We start from the raw sequence: 17,559 nt of genomic DNA on the forward strand, positions 1-17,559 counted from the left end.
CTGCAGGTTAAAGATGGACTTTGTGTGAGGAACAAGTGACTTGATATATGGGAAACATAGAGGATAGTGCCAGACACGCTGAAGGTGCTATATAAATGTTTATAAACAAATAGGGGGCATACGTCTTACAGAAACTCCCTAAGAAAAGAAGTCAAAACACAGACAAAAGAGATGATAGTTGATGAGCAAAGATCTATAACAGCATTTTTTAGACTAAGTTTTAATTTTAATTCCAATACAGTTAACAGTGTTTATCTTAGCTTCAGGTGTATAATGTAGTGATTTAACAATTCCATACAACACCCAGTGCTCATCGTAACAAGTCTTATCTAGAACCCTGCTGCTCAGTGTGGACCCAAGGAGAAGCACCAGCATCACCTGGAAGCTTGCTAGAAATTTGGAATCTCAGGCCCCACCCCAAGTCCACTGGATCTGACTCTGCATTTTCACTGGCTCCAGGTGGATCATAGGCATAGCAAAGTTTGAGAAGCCTTGGTTCTAGAAGATAAATACTTGGGGAATTAGGAAAGGATTTATTTTACACAAGAGAAGGAGACCTCTTCCTTTAAGATGAGGGAGAAATAGGTGATAGAAGCTGTGCATATATATCCATTAATTGATGCAATAAATATCCGTTAGGTGTCTACCACATCCCAAACACTGATCTGGTACTGAAGAATAGGGAGGACATACTCTCTACCCTATGCAGTATATTGGCTATGACAATGATGTGGCAAGTAAACTCTGAAACGTCACAGGTTGAATCCCGTAGAAGTTTATTTCTCAACAAAAATCAATGAGGATATTCCTGATTGGCAGGTGGAATTCCATAGGGTCATTCAGGGAGCCAGGCCCCTTCTATGACCTTGCCCTCCTGGGGACCACAATCCGCTCTGAATCCTCTGCATATGGCTAGTGAGTGGGAAAAAAGCTTTTAGAGGATCTCATGAGAGGTGTGCACAGGCCCTGCCTAAACGTAAGGTACATCCCTTCTGCCCAAATGCTGTTGGCCAGAGGTCAGACACATGACCACCCAAACTGGTAAGGCAAGGAAAGGACATGGGGTTCGAATGAACACATGGCAGTCTCTGCCATGTGGAACTTACTATCGAAAGGCTGAGGAGGCAAACTGTAAGGAAGAGAAAAGAAGGACCAGAAAGAATGAAGTTAGCAATGGCAGGCAATTAGGAAATCTCAGTTAGAAGAGATATTTGGTGCATGAGTCATGTCAGACAGACTCCTTTTAAAGTAAAAGGGAAGTTTTACTAAATTTTAAAAAAAGTAGTTTATATGTTAATTTATCTAATCTTGGCAATAACTCTGTAAAATAAGTACCATCACTTCCTCTACAAGATGGAAAGTGAAGGCACAGGAAGATTAAGTAACTTGTCCAAGAGAGGAAGTGGCAGAGTCAAGATTCAAATTCAGGAGCCCATGTGCTTAACCAGTAGGCAACACGGTCTCGTCCTAGCTGGCCTCACACAGCTTCATTCTAAAAGCATGAGGAGTTCAGTGGAAGCTAACCACACAGGAGTCAACATTATTTTTACACAGAAAGAACTGATGCCAAAGTGTGGTGTTTAAACCCATAAACAGAGAATGACAAATTATCACCTTGGAAAAATATATATTTGCCTTGCTTAGTATCTTTATCTCTATCCATGAGGTTTGTTTTGGTTCTAAGCAACAAAAGGCAATTCTGATTAATTTAAGCAAACAACTTATTCTTCAGAGTTGTACCAGGTAGCTCATGGAGTAATAATAAGGCTGGAGATGAGGGAACCTTCCTTCTAGTTCTAGCGCTAATCTTGAGCTAACGTCATTTCTGTGTCTTAACCTAGTCTTTCCTGAAAGTAGAGCCTGAGATGAAGGTTTATGAGTAGGTGGACTATTTGAGAAGTGGTCTCAAGGAACTAGGGAAAGCCAATACTGGAACAGGTTCTTGAGTCAGCCACCACTAAGGACATCTTCTGAGGAATCTTATGAAGTATTCTCAAAGATGCCTTCCCACCAACTACGAGTGCAGTAACTTCCATCCATCTTTGGTCAAGAGTGGCTCTATGGGCATTAATTTCCCTTTCACTCTGTAGTTGTGAGAACATCCCACATCGGGAAGCTCCAGGCCGGAAAGCAAGTGGTACTCCCTGCAGGCCCGAAAGAAGGAGATATCAAGTTGCACCTGGTAAGGAAGTAGAAGGCACAAAACTGTTGCTGAAGCCGCGGCCAGTGGGCAAATGAGGCTGAGAAGCCACAAAGCAGCTGATACTGTATGCAGCCTTCTAGGCATACTATTTTTTTTTTTTTTAAAGATTTTATTTATTTATTTGACAGACAGAGATCACAAGTAGGCAGAGAGGCAGGCAGAGAGAGAGAGAGAGAGAAGCAGGCTCCCTGCTGAGCAGAGAGCCGGTTTTTTGACACACAGAAAATACTGAGTAAACAGCAGTCAAGCAACAAAGCTGTCCTGCGGATGGAGAGGGAAGAAGACTTCCCAGGTGACGCTGCCATGGTGGGGGAGGGAGAACGTTTTCATGTTCAGTGGCACTGAGGAGCAGCGAAGTGGTCTGGAACTTGGAGATGAACCATGATTCCTTATTACTAAATGTCCTCTCCTTCCAACAGCACTTCAATTTACATGAATGTTAATTACTAAAAATTTAGCCCTATAATGATGTAATCAAACAGGCAGTCCTCAGCCCTGAGTGGATAAAATAAATTGCCCTTCTTTCAAAATCACTTATATCCAATCTCTACACTTTTCCCTTGATTGGAAGACTCATACGGACAAGAGTAAATCATAACGCAAAGCCATACACATACGTAATGCATACAGTTTCTTTCAGTGAAGGGTGCTTGATTAAGGCAGGATGACAAGAAAGATTAAAACGGGGCATGATAATCTCCGGAGCATCTTTTGAAAGTCTGCTGGTCATAGATAATCACCTAGCAACTTTGCATTTCAGAGTAGCAAGACCTTTCGAACTGAATTCATGATGAAAACATATGCTCTTCTTGTTAAACCATCATTGAGTACATCTGGAAATCAAAACTTAGAAGGGAGGAAGACCAGGCATTTTCTCTTAATGGAAACCATTAAAAAGTTTCTTCAAACAGGCTAGAGAAGAAAAGGGGGAAGTGAAAGGTTTTGATCAATTTTAGTGGGGTTTTTTTTTCCTCTAGATAGTTTGAAACAGGTCATATCACAGAGCTTTTGCTCTACTCGCCTCTCACAACTTGGTATATTTGACTATAAGAAACAGTTTCTGGTCCTGAGAGTTCAGATTTTTAGAGAATCTGCTTTGTAATCAGAGGGAGAACTGAAAAATCACCATCCCAATGCTTGACATGAATTTATTTTGCCATGAAAAATCTGGGTAAGAAAGAACAGTTATGAAATGCAAATGGTTTCAACAAATTTGAATTAGGATGCCTGACTTTGGCAAATTGCAGAAACTACCTGGTTTCTATAAAGTCAATTGGGCAGGAAACAGATGTTTGTTTCAACTCTCATTGGGCTGCCAAAGGGAGGATTGTTTCAATCGATGCTTGCTGTATTAACTACAGAAACATAAAGGCTATAACAATTTCAAACTACTTTTCTCAGGGATTAAAATGGCTTAATTAAATAATTAAATTAGATTCTTGAATGGCAAAGTCAACCTCCTCACAAGGAAAAAAGTCCGTGTGCCCTGAACATTGAGAGGAATATAAGTAGCTATTGCGAAGGGTAAAACGATCTGCTGCTCAACGGGATCATTTATGCACTAGTTTTACCTAATTTTATCATGTCACCTCAGAATTTGGTCCCATATGAAATATGAATGGATATTTTAAAAGTCTTTTAAGTGACATTAATATAAACCACTTTAGAGAGATAGGCAGTGGCCATTTACCACATTTTTCTTTTATGCCCAAAAGAAAAATAGATATGATAAATCTTAGCCTCAGAAAGATTAGAAGTACTACAAGCTAGAAACTACTGTGGATGACAGCCGCTGGCAACTGGCCATGCACAGCCCACTCAGCCTCCCTGAGCAGTCTTGAAATATGATGAGATGAGGTCAGAGAGGCAGGGAGGAGCCAGATCAAGGAGAGGAAGAGCACCCGGGGGCCAGACCTGGTAGGCCTTGTAAGGGTTCAGAGATATCCTTTTTTCTAATTGCTGTAGAAAACCGCTGGAATTTTAAGCAGAATAGTGACATGACCTGATTAATGTTCTTTAAAAGGTTATTCTGTTTGCTGTGTGGAGAATGGGTTTTAGGGACCAAAGATTGGAAGCGGGGAGTAGAGGGACTGAGCAAGATGGCGGACTACAGTGGAGTCTGCGTGGGTTGCTTCGCTTAACACTTTGCTTAAAGGGGTTTCATTTGTTTGGAATTAGTGAATCAACTTAGAAAGGCACTTATTTCTACTGCTTTGCCATCTATATACATACAGGGAATATGTATGGCTGTCAACATTAGAAACACAGCTGTTGTGTGGCTGAGAGGAAGAAAAGGTTTATTTGCCTCCTATCGCAAGAAATCCAGACAGTACCTCATGGTTGCTTGATGTAAGCTTCACTTCTGCTTCTCTTAAATCCAGCCAGGAATAAGGAGAGACAGAAGAAAGGAGAAGGTCTTTCTCTTAACAAGGATGTGACCTTTGATGCAGAAAGGTCAGGAAAGTATTTTTACAAAAACAAAAAACAAAAAACACATACACATTTGCCAGAACTGTATCATATGGCCAACCTCAACCATAAGGAAGACAGAGACATGAATGAGACATGAAGTATTTTTACCCAGGCACTTTGCCATCCTAGACAAAACTGGAATTCTCCTAGTGCAAAAAAAAAAAAAAAAAAAAAAAAGTAAGAGGGGCTGATACATAGGGACCAGCGGGGTGTCCCACTCTATCGAGGGCATTCTGTATCCTATGTAGCTTATGTTTATCTAAAACATAGCAATCAGCCACAATATGAAAAGTGTGAACACATGTGCAGATTTCACTTTAAAATCCTAACGACACTGAAGATAGTCTCATCATCCATAACATATATATTTAGTTTGAGAATAGAATAGTTTGTACTTTACTCTTCCCAGGCAGCAAAGTATCTTGCCATCCATTGCATCGTGTTCCTTACTCAACTTACAATGCGATCGACAAAATTGCAATTGCTGAATCCATGTGTAGGCATTTGGGTCACTGGCTTTTGGTGCTGTTATTTCCTCCTATCAGGAAATCCTGTGACTAACACTGGGGTTGTTCTCAATGAAGCCAACCAGAAGGAGGCTAGAGGGCCCAAGAAATAAGAAGAGTTTTAAAAAATTAGAATGACATACTAAAATGTATGGTTAGATTTCAGTTAGTTTAGAAATATGAAAAATAATCAAATTTCTAAGTCTTTAATGATTGCTGCAATGAGCTAACTATTTGGGGGCTAGAGTATTTCTCAAGTGTTAAAATTTTTAACTATTGTTAAATGTTTAGTAATAAGCTATCTTTTCCATATTTATATTTTGTGCTTCCCTATTCTTTATTATAATTTTATGCACTTTTATGGCAAGTATTTTCCAATTTTCCCCTCCAGTTTTATAATAAAGTAAGTGGAGAAATAGCACTCAAACTGATCCAAAGGGTCTTTATTCCATCAAGAGTTTTCTCTATATTTCCTAAAATGTATAGAAGACTGATCTTTGTGAATTCTGGAATTCTAGCTCTAGGACCATTAAGATTTCAGCTCTAAGATTCCACATTTCCATTCTCTAGAGTTATTCCTAGCTCTTATGAAAATGTAAGAACTAAAGCACATCTGACCTAAAGCATATATATTTTTTACTTGGATAGAAGTGGGGAGGAAAGAAGAGAGGTTGACTCTTTCATTGACTCTTAACAAGTACACCACCATGGTAGCTAGTCTCTGAAGACGGTCACCCTGATGAACCATGCCTCCTGGCATACAACTCATGCATACTCCCTTCCCCTTGAGTCCAGGCTGATCATCTAAGCCTAACATGTAGAAAGCCTTGCAGTTTCTACTGCAAGGGGTCTCTTTGGAACACTTGTTTTGAAGGAAGCCACTTGTCATGTAAGAAGACATATGAGAATAATCTACCTTAAGATTCACATGTTATGAGAAACCCAAGACAGCCATGTGAGAGGCCATGTAGAGAGAATGGCCCAGCCTGGGCTGTTCTAGCCATCCAGACCATGCCGCAGACATGTGAGTGAAGAAACCATCTTGGATGTCCAGCCCTACTACCATCTGACTGCAAACACATGTGAGACTCCAAATAAGCATTGGAACAGTAACAGAAATTAAAACAACAGAAATGTATTCCTTCACAGTACTGAAGGCTTTAAGTTCAAAATCAAGGTGTCAGCATGGCCATGCTTTCTCTGAAAACTCTAGGGGAGGACCTCCCCCCACCTTGCTTCTTCCTAACTTCTGCTGATTGACAGCAATCCATGGCATTTCTTGGCTTGTAGATAAATCATTCTAATCTCTCCTCCCATTTCACGCAGTGTTCCTTCCCTGTGTGTCTATGCATAACCTTTCCTTTTCCTATAAGGACACTCGTCATTGGATTAGGGCCCACCCTAGATAAATATGACCTCATCTTAGTTTCATTATATCTGCAAGGACCCTGTTTCCAAATAAAGTCATATTTACAGTCCCACATTAAATTAGGACTTCAACAATATATTGGAGGTTCCAATTAAACCCATACCGCCTTCCGACGGCCTCCTTACTCAAACCGCCTATCACAGCCCCACAGGCTTTCCTTCCATACTCTCTCTGAATTCATCTCTGAATGTTCACTGTGTTTCTCTCTTATGGGCCATGCTTTCTACACAGAGCCTTGAACATGCTCTGTTCCTTTTGCCTGGTACCATCTTCCCTAAGGTACCTGTTCTCTACCTCCCATCTTCTTTTACCCTCTTTAATCCCCTTCTCAGTGAGACCCTCCTTGACTACCCTATTTAAGATTCTTCCACTACTCCCTGACCATTAGACACTTCCTTCTCTCTTCTTGGTGCCATTTTTCTCCTCTTCCGAGATTATAACTGTTCTCATCCCCCTTTCACAGTAAGTTGAAGTATCTTGCTCAAGAACATGGAGCTAAGAAACAGAGAAGGCAACTCCCTACAAGTTTACTCTAGAGATTACTCTCTTACATAGTGTTCTGCAAAGTCTCTTAGCAACAACTTTCTACAGTTAATTCATTATCCACCTGGCTAGGATGTAAAAGGCCCAGGCTCCATGACAATTAACAGATGTCCTATGAAGTATAATGTATGCTTTACCTCATTTTTAACTTTTTTTGGTCAACATTCATAAAAGTCTGATTTTTCAGTGAAAGATTCAGGGTGGAAATTCTGAACATGAGAGTATAAAGGAATATTTTTATTTTCTTTGACCAGTGATCCAGAAGGCTGACTGAGCAATAAATCAAGGAGAGTTTATATTTTATTGAGTTCCCATCAGGTCTACATTAGTGGGGGGTCCTGGGACTTAAGGAACAGCACAGACCCATAGTTAAATGATTTATTTCACCAAGAAATATTGTTTATACAAATCAATCAGCAATAATTGTCAATGACACCATTTCTGAACAAAGTCTGTTTATTGGCATGATGTCACATAGACAATTATTTGTATGATGTCACAGGCACACACATACATTTGTTTATTTTCCTGATACTGCACCAAGAAAAGGTCACCCATGGCTAAAGAATTTTCTGGGAATTACCTAAAGCTACAATAATATTCATAATAAATAGTTACCATTCACTGAGTACTACCCATGTGCCAGTCACTATGGAAAGTACTTTTGATATATTGCTAATTTAATTTCCATAACAACACTGAGGAAGGTACTTTATCTCTGCTTTCCAGATGAAGAATCTGAGCATCTGGGATATTCAATAACCTGGCCCAAAGTCAGCTAGAAAGTCAGGATATGAAAACAATTCTATAAGACTACAAAGCAATACTATACAGAAATTGTGCAGTATATTTATTAACTTATGGTGAAAAATATGAACAAAGAAGCCAAGAATATTCATGTAGCTAGCTACAGACACTGTCTCCCTGTAATAAGGTCTAGACTGGTAACCATATTACCATGAGACATGGTATTTATGAGTGTCAGAACACTTTTATCTTGGGCAGTCTTCAAAAGGCACACAAAATCTTTTGTTTTCCATTTTCTGTATTTCATGCAAATCATTGTCTTTTTATTATTTTGCAATTTGCTTCAGACTTTTTCCACTACAACTGCAAAAATGATAGTTTCCCTTCTATCAGTTGACATACAGTAGTGTTTTTCAGAAAGACACTGGCCATCTTGGTTGAGTTTGGGACCACCTGACCTCTTGCTAAGCTACTTGTAAAATATCCTACCCTCTCCCTCCGACTCAGTTTGACAAGGGTCTATGGCCACAACTGACTGGTGCAGGTGGCTGATCTCATAAGACAACCCAAGAGTATGGGAAAAAGAACAAGTCAGGATTCAGGATGAGGTAGTATCTGGACTGAGTCTTAGAGAAAATACCATGGCTTTGTGTATGAAAAAAGTTGATAAAGGCACTCTAAGCACAGAAGAAAAATATAAAAAAGAAAAAAAAAGGCCTATGAATTCAGAGAACCAAAAATTTTTAAAAAGCCTATGAATTCAGAGAACTATAATAGTTTAGTGCAAAGTAATGAGAGAATCAATAAGACTCCCTGAATGGGTAGAAGTGGTGGACAAAAGATGATGAACTGATGGGGCAGTATGCCATCCAATGACATTGCACTGGGGCCTGGGAGAAAGTTGAGAACATTAGCTTTTATATATTGTTGGGTCTGGGATTTTATTTATTTATTTATTATTTTATTTATTTATAAAATAAATAAGTAGATTATATATATATAATAAAATTATATATATATAATAAAATTATTATATATATAATTATATATAATAATATAAAATTATATATATATAATTTTATTATATATATATAATCTACTTATTTATTTTATTCTGGGCTGCTGGCCATGCTGGAGGATATCACTCAACCTATAGGACTCTCCTTTTGGAATCCCAGATTATATATATATATAATGTACTTATTTTACTTATTTATTTATTAGTTTATTATTTTACTTATTTATTTATTATTTTATTTATTTAGAAAATAAATAAATATAAAATAAGTACATTATATATAATGTACTTATTTATTTTATATTTAATAAGTACTTATTTATTTTATATTTAAGTACATTATATATTTATATTTATATATTTATATTTATATATTATATATATTTATATTTAAGTACATTATACATATAATGTACTTATTTATTTTATATTTATTTATATGTGTGTGTGTGTGTGTATACATATATATATATAGGTGTATAGGTAGTCTGATCCATAATTAAGGGTTTGCAGACCAGATGAGGGGAAAAGTTTGAAGGCCTAGAGTACTGATCATAAAAGGAGGAAAGTGGTATAAAGACCACATCATCAAGACCCTTGGAGAACGACTTGAGCAACAAACTGGGAAAAAGAGGAGGGCTTGAGGAATTGGAGGTGTCTGTGAAAAAAACAAAAACAAAAAACAGCAACAACACATGTACCTACCTACGAGTGAGTCACTGGGCAGGTTTGAAAGTCAGAGACTTTGTCTAAAGTTTGGTACCTCATGGTTTAAAATTTCCAGAGTCATAGAGGTAATGGTAACATTTCTAGTGGAGAAAGTTTATGACATTACCAAATACACCTCTACTGGTTCCATCTCTGGTAGCTAACAAAAGGCTGAATGGTTTTTGTAGAAGTACATGAAACCCACGTGGTGGTCTTCGTTTCCTTCAAGGCCATCCTAAAAAGTGGCGCCTGTGATCAATTGACATGTGTACTTTCTGTGATTTCCAGCCATTTGATACAGAACTATTTAGTAGTAACCTCCTGCAGAAGTACTGGACAGATAAAATCCATCTATGAAATACGTTAATCAATAATGTAATTTGTTCTTTCACTCACCATATGGAAAGTACAGTCGAGTATGTCATTTCCCAGATGTATTCGAGATTTTTATGTTTCATTTTTCTTTTCTTGAAGGGTTTTCTGATACATACTTTAAAGACATCATCTCTCAGTTAGGTTTTGACCTGCTGAAAGTCAGGCTTTCACATCCCTAAAGACAAATCATGTGCAAGACATGTTCCCCTCTTGAGACTGCTCTGCAGGAACTCAAAATGTGAGAACTTTGCCAAACAGTTGTTGAAAGGCAAACAGTTGATCTGCCCCAACATTTTTAATGCAAAGCAATTTTCTCTGAGATGCCAGATTTAGATGAAAATCAACTCATTTGAAAACTCATATAATAATTGCAATTCCCTTTGGGAGCAAGTTCAAGGGAAATATTACTTATGAAAATGAAGATAAATTATGAAATTAGAAATCAAGCCATATCATAGGAAACATGAAAATAGTTCTTGGTACATTGTACTTGGGGTCTTTTGGGGTAAAATTACTTCAGTCATATCTTAAACAGAAGTGGGAAACTATTTCAACCAACAGAAAGCCAATACCATTCACTACTCAAAAGAAGGAACATATGGGATTTCACTTAAATAATTTTTCCTTAAATGTCTCTAATCCTCCTTGTTTGGATGTCTCTTGTCTACCTTGTTTAAATTTATTACTTAAAGATGTCTATAAACTATAAACTACCAAGACAGTAAAAGCTTTAACATTAACTTTAAATGAAATAACTATTACAAAATACTTTCCTGGGTACCTGGGTGGCTCAGTTGGTTGATTGTCTGCCCAGGCTCAGGTCCTGATCCTGGAGTATGGGGATCTAACCCTGAGTCAGGTTCCCTCCTCAGTGGGGAGTCAGCTTCTCCCTCTCACACCATGTCTCCCCCACTTCATACTCTCTCTCATTCACTCACTTTGTCTCTCTTAAATGAATAAATAAAATCTTTTAAGAAAGAGAGAAAAAAAGAAAGAAAAAAGATGGAACGGAAGAAAGAAATGATTTCTTAGCCTAACCAGACTATATCAGACAAGGCTTATATGTACTAAATTTGGAAAACATTATTATTCTTCTATAATCAGTCTCCTCATCTGTAAAATTACCTCATGCAAATGAGAATTAAATGTGGTAATGTGTGTGAAATGTCCTATACAAAAGTCCTAAATGGTAGCACATAAGATAAATCTGGAGGTAATTTTCTTTGAGTCACTTCCTGGTGAACCAACACTATAGACTATATTATGGTTTTCCTCTTTGCTTACCCACATATTTAGGATGGCTATTTAAAACCAAGTAGAACACAAAAGTGTTCTACAAGTATTCCCTTCTCTAATCCTTCAGAGGGACATACCATACTATTTTGTTCATATGACTGGACCAATAAAACTTAAAATATTTAGAAAAATGGAATGTGATGAGAATTTTTTAAACTCCATTAGTGACCTTTTCAGACTGGGAAATTTTAAAAATGTCATCATTCAATGTCCTAATCTATTCAGGCGTCTATGACAGAATGTCATAGATTGGCTTATAAACAACAGAAATTTATTTCTCACAGTTCTGGAGGCTAGAAATTCCAAAATCAAGATCCTGGCAGATTCAGTATCTGCTAAGATCCCATTTCCTGGTTCACAGATGGCCGTCTTTTTGCTATGTTTTCACATGGCAAAAGGGGCAAGGGAGTTCTCTGAGGTCATGTTTTTAAGGCACTAATCCCTTTCATGATGGCTCCATCCTCATGACCTAGTCACCCTCGAAAGGCTCCACCCTCTAACACCATTGCATTGTGGACTGGCTTCCAACATATGAATCTGGGGTGGGGGAGGTAGGGAGAGACACAGACATTCATTCTATAGCACTCAGAGGATAACATGTCCCCATCTGATGTTGCATCAGTGTATTGTTGGTAAATTTTAAAACTGGCATATAGACTATTGTTCGTTATGTGGCTCACCCTCCTAGTCCTTTGTTTGAAGACCACCAAAAAGTAAACTAACTCTTGGCCAGGTAAGAACAGGAACATAGGAAAAACCCAGAGTTTGGAAATACTCATGCAGGTGACTATTTCATTTACATTGTACTATAAGCTTTTTACAGCTCTTATAAAATTCGAATGTAAGTCTCTTGATAGTAAGACATCATTTGAGTAATTAGAAAAGAATGAGACCAGATTCTATGATATGTTCTTCCTTTTTATGAAAGTGGCAAACAGTGAACACAATTATAGAAGTGCCAGTCTTTGTTGGCATCTAGAAAGGCTGTTTTTCTCATGAAAGAAATGGCAGAGTTTTGTAGAATCCCTGTCTTTCTGCAGCTAGAATTTCATTAAAATTAATTCTTTTGGTAGATCTTGATCATTGACTTTTCATTTTCCCTTGTTAACTGTATGGGGGTGCCCCCCAGTGATACCTTACAGGGGCCCAAAGTAGAGACTATCATTTATTATTATTTATTATTTATTATTATTTTTTATTATTTCTTTTTTATTATTATTTCTTTTTTAAAGACTATTTATTTGGGCACTTTGGTGGCTCAGTTGGTTAAGCGTCCAACTCTTGATTTCAGTTCAAGTCATGATCTCGGGGTCCTGAGATAGAGCCCCACATTGGGCTCCAAGCTTAGTTCTTGGTCTGCTTGCTTGTCCCTCTCTCTCCCCAGCTTGCTGTCACTCGCACATGCTCTCTCTCTCTCTCAAATGAATAAATAAATAATCTTTCTTAAAAGAAAGATTATTTTAATCTATTTTAATCTTTTAAATCTTTAATCTTTTAAAAAAGATTATATATTTACTGCCAGAGAGAGTGCAAGTGGGGAGAGGGGAGGCAGAAGAAAAGGGAGGAAGAATCTCAGACTCCTGAGCACAGAGCCCAATGCAGGGCTTGATCCCATGACCCTGAGACCATGACCCGAGACAAAATCAAGAGTCCAATGCTCAACGAACCAAGCCACCAAGGCTCCCTGAGACTATCACTTTTCTAAAGGAAGAAATCCCACCCAGAAATTCTACTGGGAAATCAAACCACTATGCTGAAGAGATAACTGCACACCTATGTTCATTGTAGCATTATTTACAATAGGCAAGATATGGAAACAATCTAAGTATTCATCCATACAACAATGGATGAAGAAAATCATATATATATATATATATGATTCATATATAAATGATTTTATGATTTATATATATGATTATATGTAATTTTTATTTAACATATATAATGGATACTATTCAGCTATAAAAAAGAAGGAAATCCTACCACTTGCAATAACATGGATGAACCTTGAGGGCATTATGCTAAGTGAAATAACTCAGAGAAAGACAAGTACTATATGATCTTGCTTATACATGAAATCTAAAGTAAACAAGCTAATAAAAAAAATATCAGATTTGTGTTTCTCAAATGCTGGGGCTGAAGAGTGGGAATATTACATGAAGGTGGTAAAAGGGTTGAACTTAAAAGTTATAAGATAAATAACCACTGAGAATGTAATATATGGCATGATGACTATAGTTACCATTGTTGTATGGTATCTGAAATTTACTAAGAGAGTGAATCCTAAAAGTTCTCATCACAGGAAAAATATGTAGCTCTGTGAGGAGATGGATGTTGACTAAACTTCTTGGGGTGACCATTTCACAACAGATAGAAGTCAAACCCTTCCTTATGCTGTACATCTTTAGCTTACACAGTGCTGCATGTCAGCTATCTCAATAAAACTAAAAAATGAAAAAATGAGAAAATCCTATAGTCTCAGTACATTATGGATGTATCAATTTGTTAAAGACTTTTGCCAAATTTCATGCCAGGTTTTTTTGTTGTTGTTTTTTTGTTTGTCTGTTTGTTTGTTTGTTACACAAATTGTCAATTTTTGTATGCTATACAAGGAGCAGGCAGGCCCCCCCAACAATTGAAGCTTGGCACACACCGACATCTTTTTAGAAACTCAGAGATGCAGCAGAAGATTGGCAACTCTTATTGATAACCACTCAACCTTTTACTAAAAAGAGGAACTAATTATGTGTGAATTCACCTAGATTCAGTCTTATTAGTGTACCTACTGGATAGCAAATTTGAGGTATTTAAAAAGGAGATGGGTTTCAGGTTCCTTCTCTGCCACCTTAATGATTTCAAGGTGATGTTTCAAGAGTAGGATGCCGAGCTACCTGCTACAAAACACAGAGAGCCAAACACTCCCTGTTAAGTGATCTTGTGCCACTCTCTGTCACCTCAATGCTCACCAAGTTTGATCTGATCAACTAGTTACAATAGTTACATGCTGGTTCCAAGGCAGTAACCATCCTAAATAGCTAAGAATAGGGTTAAAAAGAGTAGCTGTTGGGGAGCTTCTGGGGTGGCTCAGTCAGTTGAGGTTCTGCCTTCACCTCAGGTCATGATCCCAGGGTCCTCCAGTCAAGCCCAGAATCAGGTTCCCCACTCAGGAGGAAGTGTGCTTCTTCCTCTGCCTCTGCCCCTCTCCACCATGCACTTTCTTTCTCTTTCTCTCTTTCTTTCTTTCTTTGTCTCTCTCAAAAAATAAATAAATAAGTAATCTTTAAAAAAAAAAAAAAGGTAGTTGTTGGAGGAGGTCATCCAGAGGATGGGATCACTGGTTGATGAGAGCTAGACCTGGGCAATTGGAGATGCCTTTCTCCCTCCCCTGTTCTTGGAATATGGTTCCTCTCACTCCCCCCCCCCCCCCCCCCCCAAGCTGTAAGCTCCCATGGACACAGCCCTGTGCTGGTAGGGTGTTGTTGAGACCATCAGGATGATGCATAAAACTGAACCCAGTTAAGTCCTCTATAAACACCTTCAGATTCCACTAAGTATGGGACACCTGGGTGGTGGCTCAGTTGGTTGAGAGTCTACCTTCAGCTCAGGTCATAATCCCGGGGTCTGGAGTCCTGTGTCAGGCTCCCTTCTCAGTAGGGAGTCTGCTTTTCCCTCTCCCTCTGATGCTTCCCCCCTGCTCGTGCTTGCTCTCCCTGAAACAAATAAAATATTTAAAACAAATTCTGGCAGGTGAGTGTGGGGATTTACTTGTCTTACAGCTATCCAAGACAAGCCTCCTAAGTTAAGTTCCCTTGCTTACCAAACCTGCCACCTAGCAATCTGGAGTGCTCTGCCTCTTTCTCTGGTCTCTCTTTGCCCTCCATATCAGAGGCTGATTTGCAAACCAACAGTAGCTGAGTTTCCATGTGATTTTCACTTTTTGAAAAGTGAGTCAAAATTAATTATTCTAAAACCAAAATAATCATTTTTGACAGGTGGCCTCCAATACTTAATTGGCAAGTATCTGTCAATTCTCCATATGGAATCAAATCATTCCATTAACCAGAGTTGCATTTTTTTTTCACTCATCTTCATCTGATTTTTATAAGGAGCTAAATGACTTTGAATTAGCTATCCTGTGTTTGTTTCACTGAAACTATCTTATGGCTACCACAGGCACTTGGCAATGCTTCATTTGAAAATCCTCCAAAATAAATTGGTGTGGGACTGCTATAGAATTGGGCCATGGTACTAAAAGATCAAGTGGACCCAGAAGTTTTGCTGCATAAAAGCTTGTCCAACCTGTACTTCAGACTGTCTTCCTACCACTGGAGTGACACTGACTGTTATGGTAATGAACTACTCTTCCTTTGACCCATTTATCTACTTACTGCATTCAGTTATGGATGAAGCACTTTTTGAAGCCATGACCTCAAACACTTTTTTAACAAGGTGGGTTATAAATAAACAATGATAACAGTAATAATAGCTACTATTGAACATCATCCGTTTATACCTTAGACTTTCAAGAAGCAGCCCATAGAGATTACTCTGGGTTTTAGTTTAAGAGCAGAGATCCGGGATAGTTAGGCAACTTAAATTTGTGTCAGGCAAGGGTGAATCTATCATTTCTGATTCTCTGTTTAATATTCTCTCCACTATTCCAGGGTGCTGCGTGGGTCAGGGGCACCTTAGATTTTTCAGGGCAATGGTTCTGACTTTCATCCTTTGACCAGAATGAACAGCTGGAATCCTGTCCTCTATCAGATTATCTCTAGAAACCGGGAAGGTAAGGTTTCCCTTTCTCTCACCCTGACCTTTTCACAAACCTGAAATTATTTTTTTTTAAGTTTTTATTTACTTTATTTGAGAGAGAGAAAATGAGCGTGAGAGCACAAGAGGAGGGGCAGAGGCTCGGAGGGAAAGGAGAAGCAGACTCCCTGCTGAGCAGGGAGCCTAACCCGGGGCTCCAGCCCAGGACCCTGGAATCATGACCTGAGCTGAAGGCAGACACTCAACGGACTGAGCCACCCAGGTGCCCCCAACCTGAAAATTTCCTAGTGTAGTGGATGTTGTTCAGATAAACAAACAAACAAACAAAAAAATCTAAATTTAGGATTTTAACAATGAATAATGGTAGTTATTTCATAATGCAGTCAAATGCTCATATCCCCTTCACACGGTTTGTAGTGGCATTTGCATAGGCATTAGAAATCTGAGAGTTGTTTTAAGTATCTGTAGCTGGCAAGAGAGGACAGAGAGAATCTGAAATTAAAGGATTAAATCCACCCAAGAGAGGCTATTGTCGAAAGGAAACTCTTCTCATTCTCTGATAAAGACTTCCATAGTGAACAACAGCCAAAGCTTCCCCCACGACCACCACCTCCTATCAGACACTGTGTCCCTAATTTTAAAAGTCTAATAGTTCTGGCCTCTTTCTCGATGCATCTGTGCTCTATCTGGACTCTCTCTGCCAAAGAAACTCAGGGTCTGGTTTTGTTCATTTGTACTTTGCTCTGTACTTTCTTTTTATGTGCTCTTTAAATGGTTATTTTGACTATAGTTCTCATCAAACAAAAGATGTCTATCTTTTATCATTTGGAGATACTGAAAGCAACGGGTTTTTTTTTTCCTCCTCACTGCCTCTCAAAGCATTTACAGCCATTATATAATGAGAAGAGAAATTCCACAGGGACCAGCTACCATAAACATGTGCAGGTTAAAGATATGTGCACATATTTTATATTTGATATATTCAGTTCCATATATGAAAAGGCCTAAGCAAATTTATGGTGTTCTATTGCAAGCTCTGTGATTTTTATAGGCTCTAGGGAAAAAACCTTTGCTTCTTCATATCAGATGTACATTGAACAAAAGACAGCTTGCCTTTTAAATGCACCTGATCGGACTGAAAGTCCAAGTATTTAAGCAGTATTTGAAGTATACTCTGATGTCTAAAAATGCATTGGTTTTACCTAGGTCTCTCTACTCTGTCACTAAATTAAAGATAGATGGTGATACTGTCTGCTTTTATTACCAGTCCTGCAGTGTTAACATGCAGATGATGTAATTTGAAAATGTAGGGGCGCCTGGGTAGGCTCAGTTGGTTGGGCGACTGCCTTCGGCTCAGGTCATGATCCTGGAGTTCCAGGATCGAACCCCGCATCGGGCTCCCTGCTCAGCAGGGGGTATGCTTCTCCCTCTGCACCCCCCATTCTCTCTTTCAAATAAATAAATAAAATCCTAAAAAAAGAAAGAAAAAAAA

This window comes from Mustela nigripes, chromosome 3 (assembly GCF_022355385.1).
Source record: "Mustela nigripes isolate SB6536 chromosome 3, MUSNIG.SB6536, whole genome shotgun sequence".
NCBI lineage: Eukaryota > Metazoa > Chordata > Mammalia > Carnivora > Mustelidae > Mustela > Mustela nigripes.